At 49.0% G+C, this 17,667-nt stretch overlaps 1 protein-coding gene across 2 annotated transcripts in view; it reads right to left on the reverse strand.

Moving 5' to 3' along the window:
* RORA (RAR related orphan receptor A) overlaps positions 1-17,667 on the reverse strand; it is a 694,742-nt gene that overhangs the window by 399,994 nt on the left and 277,081 nt on the right. The gene's annotated exons all lie outside the window — the stretch shown is intronic.

Raw genomic sequence — 17,667 nt, forward strand, 5'->3', positions numbered from 1 at the left:
GGGCTCGTCTCCTCGTCTGTTGAGCCAGGGCACAGGAGGCAATTACTGCCTTGTAAAGCGGCGGGCGAGGAAGCTCGGAGAACCTACACTTGGGCTGATGGGCACAGGAGTCACGGGGCTGAGTGACTGCCTGGTCACCTGCTGTATGGGACCAAAAGAACCTAAGTTGGAGAAAGGAGGCCACAGGGAGAGGAGCTGGTGGATTCCATACACCACGGATGCTATGAAAAGGCATGCAGCTCATGTGACACAGACTGGGCATGCGTCACCCCTCTCCTCTCCCGCAGAAAACAAACATGATCCCAGGGCTGGTTTTCTTGGCAACAGTGTCCTCCCTGTCCCTTTCTCTGCATCCCCTGTTCTGAAGTTGCTCTTACTGTTTGTTTTCACTGGCTGTCGCCGGCATGGGGAGGAGAAACCCATGCGACGTGATGGTTCTCAGCCCTCCCGATGGTTCTTAGCTGGGCTCACGGAGACTAAAGGAAGCACTGGCTCTTAGAACTGCAAGGGGCCCCTCATCTAACAGATAAGAAACCCGGGGCCCAGAAGCAGAGAGCACGAGGGCCAAAGGCACGCAGTGGATAAATGGCGGGGCCAAGCCCGGAACACGCACCCGCCACCTCCACGTGGTTTTTCCACAATGCAGCTCCATCGTGAGGGAGGAGCTGTTGCAGCTGTCAAATTGAGACGAGGCTAATATAAATAATAGCCGGATGGGGAGTGCCTCTGCGCCTGTCAGGAGCGCTGCTCTGGGATCACTCTTTTCTTTGCCTTTTAAAACCACCTTACACAAAAACCCCTGTATCAAATCCTTTCAGTGGTCCTTCTGGCCTGAAAGGCCTCCTACCACGAGATAAAGAGAACCCCGCCGTCCGCAGTGATTCCCCCTTCTCCCCTGGCTGCTAGGAGGAGGCGGAGAGCCACGTTCTGGGCGTATCTGTCCCAGCTCTCCTCGGGGAGGGGGGTTTCACTTTAGTTTTCTCTCCCTCTCTTTGGCCTGGCACCTGCTTTTACACTAGGCAAATTTGCGTTGGTCTTTTTCTACCCGTGTCTTCATTATAAAATTCTGGACGGCGGCGGGGCTAGCCCCAGTCGTAAACACAAACCAGGGCTGCTCTTTACATCTTGGGGTTCAACCCCGCAGGAACCGAAGTGTTACAGAATTTACAGCCTCGTTGGGAAGGGCCCCGCCCCCCCCCCAGGGCTATCTGCATACAGCGTGCAAGGGAGGGCAGGCTCAGTTTCAGTGAAAAGAATGGTAGGCGGAAGACGCGGGCTCCCTGTACCAGCCAGACGCATCATCTTGCGCCATGACCCATAATATCCAGGACAGTCAGACGCAGAATCAAGGCTTCTGGAGGCCCTGGAAGCTGTGCAGTTGCAGGAGAGAACTGTAACAATGTGAGACGCGTTTGGTAACCGCAAAGGAAAGCAGCTGACACTTCCCGGATGGCGGCAGCGTGCCCGCGCCCCTTTGCTGGGTGCGGGACCTAGCTAGCTGGCTGTCTAGCATTTTATCATCAACTTCTGTCATCTTTCGAGTTAAATTGTTTCTAATTTTTCTCTAAAAGTGACATCATCGTATTTACTCTTACAGATAAGGAAGCAAAGTTTCAGAATTAGTATTTTCCAGGTCAAATAATAAGCAGACACGGGAGTTGAATGCATCCCCATTTGTATCTGACGCTCACAGTTTCTTCTGTCTTATCACTCCACGTCCTCAGTCACTGTCACCTGGAGCTGTGAAGGGTGGAGCACCCATTTTCACCAAGCTTTCCCAGCACCCAGGTTGGACTTCCAGAAAGAAAAGTGTGGGGGCTACAGGTGTGCAGGGTGCGAAAGACCCACCTAACCGGGGGAGAAGCCCGCAGTTAATCACGGACTATTACAATAGCTATTTTTCATCCTTCAAAATGAAACAGTAATGACACGATTGTTATACAATTGGTGATCCTCAAGGACGCCAAAGGTCAAGATGGATTTTATTAAAATTTTTACTTTGTGAAACTTCTTTGCTTGCGTTGATGGTTTAGATAAGCGTGTTCATAGGTCTCGCCTTTATATAGGTTTTGGCATCCTGGGGTGACACGCTGTTACGTTCAATCAGGGATGCAGGACACTTCAGAGCAGTGCTTCTCTGGGATTAACCTTATTTCAAGGAAGAGTCCTGAAGCACTGAAGGCCTGGACTGGGACTTGGGGTTCATCCGTGCTGGACCAGAATATTTCAGGCTCAAACCCCAGTCCTGATCCTACCTCAGAGCCTTTCAGGAGCCTACGTTATTCCCCAGTGTTACGGAGCTCAGCGCATAAAGCAGTTAATTTCTTCATCTATTTAGAGAGAAATGGGTGATCACACAAACAAACAAGAAACCCAGAGCTCCTGGCTCACGTATGCCTACCCTGTGCCCCTGTCATTCCGTCCTAGGAATAAATCCAACGGAAATCCATCCTGCTGCCCACTCAAGGATGTGTATGTACCACAACATCCATAAATTCGCTACTCATAACAACCCGAAAGCAGAAACCCTCCCAATTCCACCAATAATGGAATGGACACATTCTGACATATTTCTACCATGAAATATACACAGCAGTGAACAAGAAAGACCCGTTTGAGGCACCCCCGCGGATGAATTTCACACACATAATGTGAGGAAAAAGAAGGCACACACCAGATCATGAGTCCACTTACATGAAGTTCAAAATATATGCAAAAAATTCATCGGGGGTGCTAGAAGTCCAAACAGTGGTCACCTCTGAGGAGGGCTGTGACAGGCAAGGTCACGGGGTGGCTTTGGGGATGGTGCCACCACTCCGGTTTTTTTTTTTTTTTCACGTTGGTCGAGGTTATTTGATGTGGTCCCACAAAAATTCATTGAGTTGTACAAATACGATTTGTGCACATTTCTGGATATGTGTTATACTTCAAATAAAAGTTAAAGAAGAAGATCAGGGTTCAGTTCCCAGCTCTGCCACTGACCGTGTGACATGTGGAATTCACTTTTCCTTTATGTTACAGCCTTTTCATCTGAGAAATCAGCGTACTACAACCCACTTACGGAGATGTTGTAAGAACAGAATAAGAGGCTGCACATAAAACAGCCAGCCATGAACCTGACAAGCGGTAGCTGCTCGGTAGCATTCATTAGATAAATGGCTTTAATAGAAAATTATTGAATATATGTAAAACTAAACAGAATGGTACAACCCCCCCCCCATGGATATCACCTAGTTTCAATACTTATCAACTTACAGCCCGTCTTGTTTTACCTAAATCTGTCTCCCCACCCATTAAAAAATAAAAGTACATTTTAAAGACATGTATTTTATCTACATATATATACACATCAGTTGGCATTTCTAAAAACAATAACTGTTTTTAAAAACATAATCACAATATCATTAAATACCGCTACAATTATTGCTGCTAATTAACTCAAACATGATTGCCTCAAACGTGTCTTTTTATAACTGGCTTGCTCAAATCAACCCCAACAATATACAGGGATGTGATTTGGTTTTTTTTCAATCTTAGTTTCATTCAATCTCTCAACAGATCACAAGGGCAATGGGCAGAGAGACTGCCTAGGACATCTGTCCATCAATCACAGAATCCTTTTTGTGGAGGAAAAGAACGGTGCTGTCATGAAGTCTCCTAAAAACAGCCCAGATTTCCATCTACAGCCCTCTTCTGAATTCTTTACATCCATGGATGGCGGCTGTCACCGTCAAAGCTAGATCTAACACAGTGAAGGAAAGACACTCCAACACAGGACTGCGAATACAAATGGGAAACCAGCTCCTACTGTCACACAATACACAGAGGAAATCGTAAACGGACATTCCTGGAAGACAGAAAGGGGGTGGCGCCTGGTCTCAACTCTTCAGATGAAACAAGGGTTTTGAGCTCCTCTAATGAACACATCACCCACATCAGGGTGGAAGCCTCAGGTTGTGTCATCTCCCTCTGCTCGTCAACTTTCGTCCTTGTTGCCTTATCTCCACCCTGGATGCCGTCCTCTGAGGTCTGAGCAAAGACAGGATCAAAGGCCCAACCGGGGTTTTGCCTCGTGTTGGTTCTTTAAAAAAAAATAGATGGTCTCCTGGACCGCGTGCATCAGGAGGGTCCTCCTTTCAAGGAGGCATCTTACTGTATTTTATGAAATAGCCAGCTCATGTTCCTGTCTCCTCCAACTAAATCATGAGTGCCCTGAGAAGAGGGCTCTCATTTCATTCATCTGTGCATTCCCTACCCCAGCACGGTGCCTGGCACATCGTAGGCCCCCAAGCAAACGTGTGTAGGCTTAATTGGTGAACAAAGTGAGCAGAGCCCATGGGAAAAGCTCCGTACCAGGAGCTGGAGCCCTGTAGTCTGGCCTTAGCTCTGCCTCTGAGCCATTGGGTGACCCAAGGCGAGCCACTAGCTTCCATGGCCTTCCAGTAATTTCTAGGATCTCTTCCAACTCTCAAAAGAGAGTCCCCAGTTCTAAAATGCATTTACTTTACTTACTACTCTGCTGTATTGAGCCATCTATTAATTCACATCTGAAGACTATTTGCTGGGCAAAGCTTGGATACCTTTCAGACACCCCACAGCAATGCAACTCTGTCTTGCTGGTTGCTCCACAGCTTCCCTGCCTATTGTGCTCCTGCCACAAACCAATGCTAACAATCCCACCCAGGATGGCTGGGAGGAACCCTCCCGCCTAACTCACCCTCCGGCATGCCACGTGCTAGATGTGGTTCAGCTAAGTTGCTCTGGAGGCCTCGGTGAACAGGCACCAAAAATGCTACTCTTTCCCCCTTAGACCACGTCTGGCTCTGCTGTAAACAGAGTTGTGACGGCTGACCATTATTCAGGGCGGGCACAGGGCACTGTGTCACAGGAAGGGTCAGCCTACTGAACTCCTACCAAGTAGGGGAAACCCACTGAGGCACCTTCCTCTCTCCTGCCACCCACCCCACACTCCCTGTGTGCTACCCCATTCCAGAAGACAACTGTGGCTCATCGCTCGCTGGCAGCTCACCTCCCGAAAGGGTTTAGCTAACGATTTCTCTGAGGCTTAAGGTGTGACCAGTTACGGGTGCTGGGGAAGTGAAAGGGAGGCATTCATTTCTGCTTATTCCATTCTTGTTCACTCGTTCAAAATTAAACACAAGTGGAAGGTGTAGTCTCTAAATTATAAAAAAAAAAAAACCACGATTTCATTGAACCAGTACTTTATATATGCTCATGATATAAAAATACCTATTGGAATAAAGAACTCTAAAGTTACCACACACTCTCCACATACTAGACACCTTGTAAATTACAGCACCTCTATTTTTTTCCTTTATTTTTAAGTGAGTCTATTTCTTACATGTCTCTAATCATACTTTACCTACCACGTTTTATTAAATCCTATTTTATTTTTAGTAGAATATAAATTCTATTCTATTCTGTTCTCTTCTGTTCCGTTCTAATTCCAATGGAACAGGATACATACAGCTTTATTATATATGGTTGCATTTTTCACTTACTGAAGTGGAGAGTTACATTTTGAGAGGGAACTCTTAATAACAGGAAGCATCTAAGAGACAAAGGAATGAATGTTTTGTGGTAGGGACAGGCTGTTAAGGCAGAGGGTCGTTCCTGGCTTCTCTCCTTGCTGGCCCTCTTCGCTAGCCACGCACGGGGCTGGTCAATGTACAAACCCAGGAATCAACAAAGGCACGTCTGGGACAATAAAGAAACTGGAAGAAACAAAATCTGGTGGTTTCAGATCCAACTCTAACTCTTGTTAGCTCCTGGACAAGTCACTCATTGATTCATTCAGATTCCTAAAAGCACAAATACGCAATGAAATTAATTAGTGAGTCACTAATACACAGGGTGGTGGTAAAGAAGGAACCAGCTAATGTTGTAAAAATACTTTGTAAACTCTAATGATCGGAGAGATACAAAGAGTGATTATTGGTGAGACACGTTAACCTTTTTAAGCATTCACAGGTGAGCTAACCATTGAGAACGCTGCTCCGTATCACATCTTGGCAGGTGGAGCCCATCTGCAGCCACTATTGTAGAAAACTCAATAGCATTTTTTGAGAGTTGTCATATACATATGACTATATATGTATAACTGAATCGCTTTGCTGTACACCTGACACTAACATTGTAAGTCAACACTTCAAGAAAAAAAAGTTTTTTAAGTTTTCATTTTTTTAAACGATGGAACCTTCAGACTATCCATTCTCTTCAAATAGGACTGACTTCCAACGACGCATTTTAAATGCTCCCACACTCAAGTCTACAGGAGTCTGCTGGTCCAGCAAGGCCACCCAAGAGATGTCAAGAGTTACACACACTGTCAGGGGCCACAAAGCGCGGGTCTGCTTCCCTGCACCTCCCAGAGCCCGTGGCCCAACACCACCGTGTCTGTTGGGCCCAGGCAGAAGGAGCCTGGCCCTGCAGGGACCAGTTATCCTCAGCGGGGAGTTAGCCCATCCCCAGAGAGGACCACATGGAGTTTTGGCCCACCTGCTCCACATCTCAGGAGAAGCACTCCACACTGACTGGGGCAGCGACCAGTGGGCTGGCCATCGGAGCTGGAACACTACGCTTCTCTGGGCCTCAGTTTCCTCAGCAGGAATATGAAGGGGTAAGACTTGATGTGTGTCAGGATCCCTTCTCGCTCAAAATGCAGGAACCTGTAAATTCTTACTCATTTTTGTGTGCTGCTCAGAGCCCAGTGGTGCCTGCAGTAACGTAAGTTCTTAGTGACGTTTGTTGAATGAATGAGCAGTGACTAAGCAGATGGAAACTCTGGGCTTACCATGAATGGAAACACAATGATCAGGGAATTCTGCTCTAACTCATCGCATGGTGTCAAGTGATGACCAAAAATGCTTAAGCCATATCCGGCCTGCATGGTCCGACACATGGCGGCACCAGGATGGAGCATACTGAACTGGAGCTGGAACACTCAGGACAGAAGGCTGCCCTACCAGGGACCAGGAAACACGGCACTGGGGCCTGGAAAAGGCAGTATTTCAGGCAGGAACAGATCTGTGCTTTTGGAGGCCTCTCAACATCTGCATTTCTTATAGCTTGTGTGGGTGGTGACACCTTGCTATTCAAAGGCCAAATGTCCCAAGAGGCAGAGTCAGCCATCCTGGAGAAGAGCCTGGAAAGCACCTTACCTGACCTGGCATCCACTGGCACCCCTGCTCTCTACAGCCTTCCATGAGCCCTCGGCAGAGTCCCACATCCCTTTCAGGCCTTTAGGTTCTGCAGTGCTCAGGAAACAGTCTCTGGGCAGGCCGCGGACTTCTCCATGCCTCCATCCTGCCCCAACCTGACCTTTGGCCCATAGGTTTTCCAGGGAAACAAAGCATTAAATTACATTTAAAGTGCATTGGTTGATCTCTCCAGAGAGCATGCTTGGCAACAGGCGGCAAAACTTAAGAACGTGCATACACACTCTGCCTCGCAGTTCCATTTGCAGGAGATAATTTTACAAGCGCACATGGATGTACATGTACATGGATGCTCCTTAGTCTTGCTGATAAAAGAAAGCTCAAACAACCTAATGTCTGTTAATACTGATGTATCAGTTGAAAACATCACGATTTACTGACGAATGAAATACTGTGCATCCTAAAATGATGATGCACAAATACATCACAAAAGATGTGCACAAGAAATGATGACCAAATAAAACCACTTCTGTGATACAGTCCATCCATGTAAATATATCCCGATTATTACGCAGAGAGAGATGACAGGAAGGATCCTCTCAGAAATGTTAACTTATTACCTGCATCTTGAGATTTGGGGTAAATTTTACTCGGTACTTCTCTTTTTCTTCCTTTAAAAAAAAACAGTTTGAACTCTTTACTATGAGCATGTTCTTTTTGAATATCAGAAAATAATTATTTTCATCTGGGAATAGAAAAGAATGTCACTCTTTGGAGATCTCTCCAAAGAGGTGATGAGGATTTGTAAGGATGTAGGCACTGGCCATGCTCATCCTTCTCACCTAACTGCCCAGATAGACGGTTCTGAGCATGCATGGACCAGTTCTTCCAAGGGCATTCCCTTCCAGCTGTCAGGTAGCTGATTCCTGAAGCAGCATTGGGAGGAGGGGGCGGGGTCCACAAACCCCTATTTTTGTATGAGTCTGAAGCAAGCCCTCTCTGTGAGTTTTGGAACAGAGGCAAAGAACTTGCCTTACTATGAACTCTAATGTGCATATGTTGTGGCCCGTTTCCAACCTTAGCAGGACACAGCTGATGAACACTCCAACCACTATTATTAAATAACACTTCTATCAATCGTAAAGACTCACCCTGTATCATCTGCCCTCCCTTTCCTTCTCATATACCAAACACCCAGTCCTTACAGAATATCAGGGTCAGATTAGGGACCATGTGCTCCAATACCCTCATTTTACAAAGCAGGATACACACTCTAGGGAACGCAAATCATTCGAAGTGGATGCTGACAGAGGCTGGATGAGAACTCAGGTCTTCCAGCTCCCAGCCCTGTGCTCTCTCCACCTCCCTCACGGCCAGACCCTCATCTTGAGCCCATATTTCCTCTTGTTTGGACAACTGCAGTAGTTTCCTAGCAAGTTTTTCCTCCCCCAACCTCCTGCACTCTGGTGCCAGAGGATCTCCCTAAAATACCGTTTTGACCATCTCTCCTCTGAATTAACCTCTTCGAATGTTCCTCACGGCCTTCAGGACAAAGTGCAGACTCCCCGCTGCCTCCCAGGAGCCTCTTCCACGTGCGGCCCTGTTCCAGCCTCACCTCCACACTTTTCCCCTCTCATCTCCTAAATTCACACTATACTCCAACCAGACTGAACCACTGATCATTTCTCAAACAGCTAAGGGGCGTATTGGTGCTTTTACACACACCCTTTGTGCAGCTTGGAATAGACTTCTACAACTTGTTTGCCCAGAGAACTCCTAGTCTTCCTTCAAAACCCAACTTAAGCATCCTAGAGGCCTTCCCTAAGCCCCCAGACACAGCTAAGCTCCATCCCACCTGCTCCCACAGATTCCTGGGCATGACTCGGTACTCAGTAACCGTGCAGTGTATTTACCTTCCCACCAGAGTCTCAATTTTTCCTTGAATTCTGGCGTTTGCTCTTGTCCCTTCATCTTGGGAACACAGAACTTGACACAAAGATGAGAGCAGATATTCCATGAACCTTTGTGGAAGGAAAGAACGACTAAATGGATGAATGGATAGTGAAATGAATGAAGCAATGCTGTCATTCCTTTCAATGACAAGTTCTTTCCATGGGATGGAAACTTGGGGAAGGCCAGAGCAACAGGGAAACCACCTGGCACTTTAAGAGAGCCTTTTACAACTTACTCACGGGCCACAGTGGCATCCTAGAGAAACAGCACACGGCAGCTGGAGAGACTGCACGCTCCCTTACTGTCAAGCAAAGGACAGTTTATTACAAGGACTAGCCTGTAAGTACTTAAAGATTAAATTAATTTTTATGTACTAACCAGCTCTTGAAAATACAAACAAAATTCTAGATCGAAAACCCATGAAAGCTGACAACAGAACTATACATACCCCATATACCTGCGTCCCCGTTAGAGCCGAATATATGACACAGCCCTAGTACATACATTTGCAAAATGAATAGACTAGTTAATAACCAGAAATGGAAGGGTTAAGCCAATACAGTGGGCGCTGAAGAGCCAACTGTTCTTTGTTATCTTAGACCCTGGAGAACTGAAAACAACTCTGAGATCACCCCATCTGACACCCTCCCTTCACAAGGGAGGGATCTGAAGCTCAGAGAGACCGTGTGGCCTCCCCACAGCCCCACAGCAAGTCCCTGAACAAGCTGGGCCCGTGTCCGCATCTTCCGATGGTCCTCACCATGTCCTGCTGTCTTTCTAGGCAAGTCTCAAGCCAGGAAGGCAGTCAGGTACAGAGCCCTGGACACAGGCTTCGTCTTCTTTAAAAGATGCCAAACAGCAGCACAGGCTGGGTGTCCAGGTACACAGCTAACCATCCCCAGAGAGGTTCACCTGCACTTCCAAAGTTGTTTTGTTTTGTTTTGTTTTTTTAAGAAATCTTGAATTATTTGGTGAAGACTGTTGAGCCAAGGAGCAGAAACATCTGTGTGCCCCTCCCCCTCGTCCCTTCTTTGTTCCTCTCTTTGAGCTGGGTCCAATGGAGAAGCATTGTAAGGTGCCCCTGCTGGGTCTACAAGGCCCCTTTTCGGTTCAATTAATGAGCCATAAATAACCCAATGAAGGTGTCAACAAAGAGGGTAATTTATCATACCTTGTCAGGAGGGCGAGCCTTGCGAGGCAAACGCTCATTCACCGTCTGGTGCAACATGTTAAGATTTATTCCTGGCCAGGTCCCTCCTCCTCCCGGCCCCCCTCCCCCAGACCAAAATTTATCTTCCGCAGGAATCCTCACAGGTGTGCTGCTTTGACAAATAAGCTATGAAGTCCGGTATTCATCACTGGCTGGTCTTTGTGGGGATGAAGGCAGTAGGAAATAAATTTATTTTAGAGAGAAGGTGCTTGTGATTCAAACACGCTCAAGGGGAACAGCGAGGTTATTTCCAGCCTCCTGGTTCTGCAAGAGGAGAGAGGGAGATAATGCTCGCACAGCCTCTTTCTCCATCATTTACTGCTCGATGGAAGCGGAGCCAGGACTTGACTGAGCTGGAACCCTTAGCTGCCAGTCTGGACGCTCCAGTCACCTACTCTGGGGAGACGGTGGGCTGGGAAATCTTATGCTGGAGTGCAAAGTGATACATGAAAGTTCAGATGCTCGGAACTGCCGGACCAGGAGGTTTCCCAGCTTCGCTACTCAACTTCTGCCTTGCCTTGGAGCACTGAAATGTGAGTTTGCATAACAGCCACCTGGGGGTGCTTGTTAAAACGCAGCTTCCCAGTTCCTCCACCCACTAGAAGTTCTGATTCAGGAAGTGAAGGGAGGGACCCAGGAATCTGTATTTTGACAAACTCTTCTTTCCTTTTGCCTTCAAGTCACTCAGAGGCATACGTGTTGAGGTATACACTTTGGATCAAGAGCTGTCGCTTGGAGTCCCCAGTGTCACCCACCTGAAAGTTCTGCTGCGACAGGAGCATTCTCTGCCTGTGCTGTCTGATACTGTAGCCAGCAGTCACCTCATGGCTACTGAGCACCTGATGTGTGGCTAGTGTGAGAGGAGAATCTCTTCATTTGATTTAATTTTAATTACTCAAAATCTAACTGGTCACATGTGGCCAGTGGCTACCATATTGGACAGAAGGGCTCCAGCCCATCCCTCTGCATATTTGAATTCTGAAGAGGACGTACAACCTGGAAAACTCAAGATGCACGTGACAGCCGATATACCAGTCTCCTCCCACTCCCCCTGATTTGCCAGCTAATAAAATACTGCAAGCCCCCGGAGGGGGTGCCCTAGTCACTTACGAACAGGAGGAGCGGGGAACATACCCTCTGTCCTCCACTCCCAAGGTCTATACTCCTGGAGTTTAGAGAGATCCAAGCCCTGAGGCACCTGCTGTGTGGGGCTGCGGGGCTGTCTCTGAGATGAGACGTGGTCTTGGTCCCTAAGCATCAGGTCCTTCCCTTCGCAATGGACAGGGAGAAGATAAATAATTGACATAATACCAGACAGCACAGTGTGATCAATGCTCCGAGAAAGCCCTGGGTTTGCGACAGAAAACACTTACAGACACAAGGGGCCAGGCGTCTCGCGCCCCCTCGGCTCATGTTGTGAGCACTTCTGGGTGGGAGCCATGCCTTCCCCATTTTGGAATTAACGAGACAGCCTAGTAGTTAATGGTGCCCAGCTGACTGGGAGAACTCAGACTTCTGGATTCCTTCTGTGAAGTGTCCCGGGAGATGGCGCACCGTCTCTGCCATGCTGAGATGCGCTCACCCCTACCGCCACCCTTAGCATGAGTGACTGCCATCACCTGTTACCCTGCGACCAGTGAGGGTCCTGGGTCCCCGGGCCTCGCCCAGCGGCTGACACTGTGGGGCAAAGCCAGGATGTGCTCAAGTGAAACAGCCTCACATTGGCTGAGGTGAGGCCCCTACTGTCTTCCTTAAGGCTGCAAGTCAGAGGGGCAAGTGGTTCCTGAGAAGCACAAAGCGGTCTGTTTCCTGATGGTGAAAGGACACCGTGCTCTCCCTTCACAGTGATGTGAGAGGAACTTGCCACCCCCCCACACACACATTTTGAAGGACAGGGGATAAAAGCCACATGGAAGGGAGGCTGGTCAGGGGTCTGAGGGGGAAATCCCACCTGGGAGAAAACTCCCCGGGGAGAGCACAGGGTGTCTCTGACTAGAGCAGCAGGAAGGTTTCAGGCCCACAGCTGGGGCCAGCCAGGCCAGTCCGGGGAGGAGGCCTTGGGAGGTGGGCTGGCCCCTGGCCAGAGGCACAGCCCCCCGCCCCCGCCCCGGCTCTGGAAGGGAAGGGGCCTCTATGAGACACCCCCTCCCTACTCAAGTGCTTTCCCAAACTCGGGCCTCTATCCCTGGGGAGGCAGAACCCCGCACCCAGCTGCAGGGGAAGAGGTGGGGAGAGGAGATGCCTGGCTCGCTCTGCCAACCTCCCAGGCTCCCGGAGCCTTTCAAGTCTCCGACATTCAATTCTTTTCATCAAGTGGTATTATGTTGCCTCCAGAAAACAGGCATTTGTAGCAAAAGTTGTGTGCCTGATGCCAAGACTTCAGGCTCCCGAGTACCTTGCACTGGGCTGAAACTGCCTCTCCCTGCAGTGAGAGCGAGAGAGCGAGCTCTGCAGAACTCCTTCCAGGTCCCAGGCCACCGGCAGCTCCTCACAACCAAACGGAAGGGCAGGAAAAGAAGGGGTCTGGTCTGGCAAAACTCTCAGCCCTCTGCCCCAGCAAGTCTGCCTTATGGTGGTTACAGCTTAGACCCCAAACAGCTGCCTGAGATCTCCAGCTAAATATTCCTTTGATCAACACACCAGCTCAATGTTAGGGAGCCAGGTTAAGCCACCATACTGACTTGGCACTCCAGCTCAGCGCCTGCTGGAAGTGAGGGTCATGCTGGGATGCTGGAGATTCAGGTCTGGAATTCACCCATAGGACCTGTTCTCATCCTGAATCCTAAAAGCAAATTCTAGAAAAATATTATTAAATCAAAAGATGTTTTCCATTTTTTAAACAATTTTTTTAATGAAGTATAGTCGGTTTTCAATGTTGTGTTAATTTCTGGTATACAGCATACTGATATCTATATCTATATCTATATCTATATCTATATCTATATCTATATCTATATCTATAGATTCGTTTTCATATTCTTTTTCATTATTGGCTATTACAAGGTACTTAAAGAAAAAAAGATCCGTTTTCCAAGAAACAAAGATCCAATGGTGGCAGTAGAGGGGCGACCAGTATTTGGAATAAGACAGCAGTACCAACGTCTTTGAATTCACCCTGAAAAACAAACCGTGGTGTCCCTCTGAGTGGAAAGATCTGATGGTATTTGAAATTTCCAAGACTACTAACAAAGGGGAAAGCTGAGAAAACCGAGACGGCAGAGTTTGCTCGAGAGGCAGTAAATAAAGACGTAAGAAACAGAGGAGGCATGAGCAGGCTTGGGCCCCATTCCATCCCCACCAGGAACCTCAGGCACGTGGCATCCAGGGCAGGACGCAGCTTTGTGAAATGTGGGCCATTCTGGACCTTCCTAAGGAACCATCAATTCTTCCAGAAGTCGTAATGGTTCATTAGTAGTTGTTCCTTCATGATTGGGGAAACTGAGACCACCCTCAGAACAAATAACTAACAGGTAAGTGAAAAAAAGAAAAGTTTCATCAGTTTATCCGTAACTGCCAAGTGCCAAGTTTCTCTGTGCAGAACAAGGAAACAAGTTCCGTGCAACAGCTCGAGATACGCAACTTGGCTTTGCCCGAAGCCATGGCACAGCGAACGTGCGGCTCCCTTCAGATCTCATGCGACCAGCCCTTTGGCGGGGTGGGTGACTGTTTGGGAAGCCTCCCAGGAAAGCTCAGCTCCTGCAAATGACTCAGTAGGTGGTTCTGAGTCAGAACCAAGCCCATGGCCCAGCCCCGTGCCAAGGCTGCCTGCCGTGGTTGAGATGCCCAGGGCTGGGCTGCCATGAGATACTGAGGACCTCTGCTGTTCATCTGCAGAGGGATGAATGCTCTTTCTAAAGAGTGACCAGAAGAGCAGCTGACATCGCTCAGTGGCCCTTCTCTTGCGCCTCCCCACCTTTCAATTCCTGGAGGGTTTTGATGGCTTTCTACTTCGGGCAACCTTTAACTGAAAATCTCACTCTTCCTTCTTACCAAGAGCTGCCAGGCTGCCTCCCAGAGTCATGAACTCGTGAACACCAAATACCTAGTTTTAGCTTCCGAGGGTTAGGACCCTGAGCCGGTCACTCACTGGAGACCTCTAGTCCTCCCCATTCTAATTTCCTTATCAGCTCAATCGTCCTCTAGCGCCATGATGATGACATCAGTCTTTTAACCTAAACTCGCCACAGGCTCCCCTGCCTAGAGCGTCCCGTCCAGACTCCTCGGCCTGGGTTGCAAATTCCAATCTATCTTTCACGCCTCATCTTCCTCCACTACTCTACTCGCAGCCGATGTTCTGGGCAAACTGGAACACTCACTCTTCCCTCAGGCAAGGGCCCTTCCCACCCCTCGTGCTCCGCAGGTCCCCTTCCCGAGATGCCTTCTCTTCGCCTTTTGAAATTCTGCCCACCCTTCAAGGCCCAGATCAAATGCCACCTCCTCCCTGACGTCATCTCTTGCGAGGCCCCTTTGGTCTCATGCCACACAGTGTTGGTACTTCCCTATGGACACAGAGCACCCTGCTCTCAGCTGGCGGCCTTTGTGTGAATGCATGACCTACCTCTTCACCCAGGTGGCATGCTCCTTAAGAAAGGATGGGGGGCCAGGGGGTAGGATAGCTCATTCCTATTTCCCATTATGCCCACATATACCAGTTTGTACTAATGAACAAATGAGTGGATTCAGAAGATCTAGATGGCGCACTAAGATTATCCACAGTGTGGTACCTTGTCCCAGAGGTCACTGCACACCAGTAATAAAAGCAGCCCGGCCACAAGCTTTCCACGTGGGAAAAGGCAGAAGCCTCGATGCGATCCACTCTGTCGGCCATGCAGTGACTCTGGGGGTGTGCGCACAGAATCCCAGGAACCAGATGCGGCAGCTGCCATGAAAGGGTCCAGAGCACCTGGGCTCGCTCATTTCTCAACGTGATGAGAAGCCAACTGGAGGCTTAGAGCTGACAGTCTCTCTGGGAAAGAAACACCTACTTAACAGAGCAACACTCCAGCTCCACGCCATATGCACCAGCAGGGGCGGGTCACAGCTCCCTGCTGGCAGCCAGCCAGGTGGAGATCCAAGCTCTGCTGTGCTCCACAGGCCGCCCTGATCTGCGTTAACAAGGCTCCCGCTCCTGTGTGACCCGCCAACAAGGAGACCGGCCTCCCTCGTGCGTGGAGACCCTCCCCAAAGCTTGTGCGCCCGCCTCGTGCCGGCCCAGGGGCATCCAGATGTGTGTGGGGGTGGGGGTGGGAAGCAGGGGAAGGAAGAGTTTCTAAAGCTTTCCTTTCCACTTTCCCTCAAAAGGATCAACGTTCTCAAACTCCATCAGGGATCAGAGTCACCTCGCGGGGCTGCTAAAACAGGTTGCTGGGCTAAAATTCCAGAGCCTCTGATTCCGTGGCTGTGGGACAGGGCTTAAGACTGCCTTTCTAACCAGCTTCCTAGGTGATGCCTACGCTACGGGTGCAGAGACCACGCTTTGAGAACCACTGCTCCACGCCACCCCAAGAAAGGCCGGTGAAAGCCATGAGACATTGGACAAGAGACAGGTGACTGCCTCTCTGCCTCCAGGCTCTCCCTCATTCAGATGGGCCCCCTCCTGCGCCACAGAGACCATCTCTTGGAAGGATGCATCGGCCTCTACCATTGGCTTCACTGCCTCTTCCTCACCTATAAAATAAAACTCCAACTCCACAGCCAGGCTCCTGTTGACAAAGCTCGAACGGTGTGCCAGGCACTGTCCTAAACCCTGACACATATTAACTCATTTAATCCACATAATTCTAGGCTAGTAGGTACTATTAATATCATCGTCATTTTTGAAATAATGAAGCCCACAGTCAGCCCTCAGGAAATGTTTTCTGAATGAACGGATAAAGGGACACGCATAAGCGTTGACACCGTGTACCACAGAAGGCTGTTTCCATGCCAAGGGAAGCCATCAAAAGGTGAGCAACCGGCTGGCCAACCCGTGATTTGTTCCTGTACTCCACCAAATAACCCGTTTGCCTGCCATTGGCTGGAGAGTCTCCTCGCTGGGAGGAAAGCCAGAGTTAATCCCTCACAAAGGGTTGTTTAATAATAACCAGAAACTGGAGAAGAGCAGAAAGGAACACAATGATCCCACACAATCCGAGGAAGATGGACGGCTCAGGCTCGTGGTGCTCACAATGCCAACAAGGGCCCCTGGTGTGGCCTGAGGTTTCTTAATTTCTATTATAAAAATAGAACATGAATATGTCTCTCCTGATTATCGCCACCAAATGCACCGGCAAAAACATCTACGGATGCCTATTACTCTAATGCAACACTAATGCTCGCATTGGAACAGAAAACCAGGTCATCTTTGAAAGTCTATAAATGGACAGCCCTCTCTGTCTATTACTTATTTATGTTTCCCGCCTTTTGCTTAACCAGCCTCCAGGCCCGAACAGAAAACACATCATACATAAAGCTACCAGTAACAGATAAATAAAACATCAGACTCCAACTGGTAGCTTCATCCTTCACTGCTGTGGAGAGGGTGGCCTTCACCAGCTGGATGCTGGAAAAACGACCAGCAAAATGCAACCCTAAGAGACCAGGCAGGTCGTTCCTACGATATGCCCTCTTCCCCACAGCTATTCAGCTTTGTCCTTTCTGGAGAACCTTCCTGCTTGCTGTGGATGGAAGGTGAGGACTGCAAAGTGAGTCTGAACCCAAATCTCTTTGAGTTGGGAAAACTGAGACTGATGTTGAATTCATCACCAGCTGAAGCTGCCAGGTCACCTCCCAGGCTTTCCCTGCTGGCCTGCCCTGCAGTTTCAAAGCCTCAGGGTTCGCCAGGGTTCATACAGCTAAGGGGATGTCCACACGTGAGTGGTCTCCCTGCAAAGTTCCAGCAGAAAGACGACTATGCCAGATTCAAGCCTAATGGATGTCACTGTGGTACCCATGGCCCTGGAGGAAGCCGTTCCGGTGAAAGGAAAGTGCATCTCTGGGAAAGACATCACTTGCCTTGCTCCTTACAGTCTTCCTCATGGCTGCTCCCAACGGCCCTCTCTTAGCTAGAGCAAACTAGCTTGCGCTCAACCTGTGGAGCAGCTTCCCTGGAGAGGTCTGGTGCGATGAGCGGCACAGAGGTCTGTTTCCAGAAACAGCCTGGATGGAGAAGCAGTGGGCATCCTCATAAAAGCTTTCAGGCCTCCAGCCTCTGAAGCTTCAGAAATGCGAAGCATCCAGCATCCTCCCCATCACCCTCACAGTCGTCTAGCATCTCAGATGCAGATCACAGCTGCTCTACCCAGCCCCGAGAGCAACAGCATGGAGGAACCTATATGGACCCCTCTG

This window comes from Camelus bactrianus, chromosome 6 (assembly GCF_048773025.1).
Source record: "Camelus bactrianus isolate YW-2024 breed Bactrian camel chromosome 6, ASM4877302v1, whole genome shotgun sequence".
Classification (NCBI taxonomy): domain Eukaryota; kingdom Metazoa; phylum Chordata; class Mammalia; order Artiodactyla; family Camelidae; genus Camelus; species Camelus bactrianus.